Source organism: Crocuta crocuta, unplaced genomic scaffold (assembly GCF_008692635.1).
Source record: "Crocuta crocuta isolate KB4526 unplaced genomic scaffold, BGI_CrCroc_1.0 scaffold28, whole genome shotgun sequence".
NCBI lineage: Eukaryota > Metazoa > Chordata > Mammalia > Carnivora > Hyaenidae > Crocuta > Crocuta crocuta.
In genome coordinates this window covers 7,848,781-7,852,522 of record NW_027533256.1, presented here as the reverse complement: position 1 = coordinate 7,852,522, position 3,742 = coordinate 7,848,781, and positions in this window count along the sequence as shown.

Below are 3,742 nucleotides of genomic sequence, written 5' to 3'. Positions count from 1 at the left end.
ATGTTGGCATCTTTTTGTCATTTAAGTTCTAAGGAATCTCTCCAGTTTACTGCCTGGCATAGATGAGGGAAAATAACAATCCAGTGCATGCACTGCTGTGGAAAAGCATGGAGTTTTCACAGTTTGGCTAACCCATAAACACGCTCCAAAGACTCATTGCTTATAGTTATTTCTTGTGTAAACAAGTCAGAAAGATATACATAAACAGTCAATTATTGAGTAATGGGAAAATGCAAGAGTGTTGTAAAAACACGAAGGAGGGAATGCTGGCCCACAGAGAGGCCAGGACGAGAAGGTAAGTCCATGACAGGTTAAGAGGCTAGAGAAATCAACAGGGCTCCTGTGTAGGGTCTTGTATGCAGGTTAGTTTGGGCTCTGTTGAGGGATAATGGGAAGCCATGTATGAGTGCTAAGCAGGACCATTCCATGGCCAAATTTATTTTTGAAGAGATCTTTCTACCTGTGGTGTGAGGGATGGGTTAGTGGTGGATGGGGGACAAAATGGAGACAAGGTCAGAAGGCTGGAGGAGGCATGTTTGGAGGTAGGAAACGTCCTGAAGATGGAGAGGAGGGAATAGATCCAAGACAGATCAGAAAATAGATTTGGAAGTCTGTGGTAATTTGGGGTTGTCAGAAGGAGCAGTTGCGGGAGAAGACAGACACATAGGATGACTCCCAGATTTCTCCTTTCCATGACCGGCTGATACCTGCCATTCAATGAAAGAAAGAATACAAGAGAAGAAGCAGGTTGGGTGGTAGGGTGGTAAATTCAGCACCCAGGTAGGGTGGTAGGTTCAGAATTCCTACATAGAAGAGGTGCAGGGCAGCAGGTTTATGGGACTGGCCTTGAAACTATGTTTACAAAAATAAGCACTTTGGGGACGCTTGGGTGGCTCAGTTGGTTAAGCTTACAACTCTTGATTTCAGCTCAGGTCATGATCTCTCCCCCGCCCCTCTGCCACTGTCTCTCTCATACACACACTCTCTCTCTCAAAATAAATAAAATTAAACAAAACAAAACAAAAATCTGGATACATCAACCTGAGGATCAGAAGAGAGCAGTACATGTAAGATGTTGATGTCTAAGGGTTCAGAAAAGTAGTTGATGACCTTGACAAAATTAATGGCAGTATTTACTCCACAAGCTCAGCAGATAGATTAACTTGGGATCATTAGTACTCAGATAACCCTTAATATGTATTTTATAGAGGTTTATTTTATTTTTATTTTTTAAAATAATTTCTATACCTGCTTGGGGGCTCGAACTCACAACCGCGAGATCAAGAGCCACAGGCTCTTCTGACTGAACCAGCCAGGCATCCCTATAAAGGTTTAAACAGGATCAACCATTGAGGAGTTCCTAGGTGGCTCAGTCAGTTAAGCGTCTGACTTCACCTCAGGTCATGATTTCATCATGGTTTGTGGGTTCGAGCCCCACATCGGGCTCTGTGCTGACAGCTCAGAGCCTGGGGCCTGCTTCAGATTCTGTGTCTCCCTCTCTCTGCTTGCTTCAGATTCTGTGTCTCCCTCTCTCTCTCTCTCTCTGCCCCTTCCCCCACTCATGCTCTCACACATGCTCTCTCTCTCTCTCTCACTCAAAAATAAACATTAAAAGGATCTGTGAAATTCGTACTTAAAACATGAATTGTTTTTGAAAGAAAGCAAATCTCAGAACAGTATGTGCAGTATGATTCCAATTAAGTAAAAATAATGTGTGTATGCGATTTGTGTGGGTGTGTCTACAAGCATGGGTCTGTTCCCCAGATTGCAGAAAACAGTGCTGTGCCATATCTACACGGGCCTGGTTTCCAGACTTCGCACGACTGCGTGGAACAAGTTTTGCCGTCCTCATCCAGAGCTGCTTGACGAACAGCTCTGACTATTTATTCAAGTGAAAAGTATTATAGGATAAGTAAAATGTAGTCTTCTATCCAAAATGGAGTTCCTGGAATCAAATGTTTATTTTCTCTCCTTTCAGCTGGCTGGCACTTGAAGGCATTATCTGGCCTGTCTTCATGAGGCTTACAGGGTCCTCCGTGCTCCTTAACTCGTTTCCTACTACTCTCTTCACTTGTGCTCTCAGGCCCTGTGCCTTCACTGTGCCAAGATGGGTCCCTTAAGGCCTCCGTGTTTATTTTCCCCTCTGTCCGGAACACTCTACCCCACACTGTGGTATGGTTGATTTCTTTTCATCATTCAGACCTCAACCCAGATGTTACCTCCTTAGCCAGGCCTTCTCTGACTCCCCAGCCAAAAGTAACTCACCCCACCCGCAACACAATGCTCCATTTTATTCCCTCAGAGCACTCCCCGTCTCAAATTATATTGGTTATATATTACTTGCATGTTGCCTTCTCTTCCCTTAAAGTGTAAGCTCTGTGAAAGCAGGAACCTTGTCTGAATTGTCATCCTCTGTCCTGATCACAGAGCCTAGCCACTCACTGAAGGTGGTGGAGTGAAATGATATACTGCTGGAATATTATTCAGCACTAAAAAGAAATGAGCTGTCAAGCTATGAAAAGACATGGAGGAAACATCAATGTGTATTGCTAAGTGAAAGAAGCCAATCTGAAAAGGCTACCTACTGTGTGATTCCAACTATATGACATTCTGGAAAAGACAAAACTATGGAAACAGTGAAAAGATCAGTAGTTGTCAGGGGCCAAGGGCGAAGGAGGGATGAATAGGTGGAGTACCGAGGATTTTTACTGCAACTGTGTATGATATTGGAATGTCGCGATGCATTTGTTCAAACCCATAGAAGGTGAATGTCAAACCCACTAAGAGTGAACCCTGATGTGAACTGTGGATTCCGGGCGATAATGATGCATCAGTATAGGTTCGGCGATTGTAATAAACGTACCACTCTAGTGGAGAATGTTGGTAATGGGGAAGTCTATCTATGAGCCAGAGCAAGGAATATATGGGAAATCTGTGTCCCTTCTGCTTAATTTTGCTGTGAATCTAAAACTACTTGAAAGAGTGAACATATTAAAAAAAAAAACACGTTGCCCAAGTTGTTGCAGTAGTTGTGTGTGAGTAGAACATTGAAAAAAGTTATTTGACATCAGGATTGGCCTGGGAAAACTAGAATCAGGAAAGCCTAAACCAAAACATGAGGCAGTGTTTTCCAGACTGGCGTTCCATATGCTGTGTTTAAAGAAATTAGGTGGGTTTCTTTATTGAGAGACTGAGTCCTTACATAGCTCACATGTGTACTGTGACTCTCTCGGGTGAAGAGCATCTGCAGTTACTTCCCAAGATTTGATCCAGAGCCCATTCTTCATGCCATGTCTTTATCACAAATGAGCCTAAGTCCAGATGAATGCCAGTGGTTACCCTGTAGAGCAGCTTTAAATAGCCAGATATTTCTCCTCAGAACTAATCCAACATAATTTAGTTATCTTATTTTGCTGATTCCAAACCACTAGAATCTAAGTTCCATGAGAATAGTGTTTTTTGTCTGTTTTACTCACTATCATGTTCTCAGTGTCCAGAGCAGTGCCTGGCAGATAGCAGCAGGTGCCCAATAAATAGTTGTTGAAAGAGTGAATGAATGAGCAAATGAATAAACAATTCTTACTCTGTCTAGAAAGTCCTCTGGGTAAACGGCAGAAATTTTAGTACAAGGTAATCATACATTCTGATCCATGGGGTTTATATTTCTGGGCTATTTCTGCAGTATTTATTCTTGCTGCTGTTTTCCCAAAGCATTTCTTCCTGAACGGACACATTGAAGGAG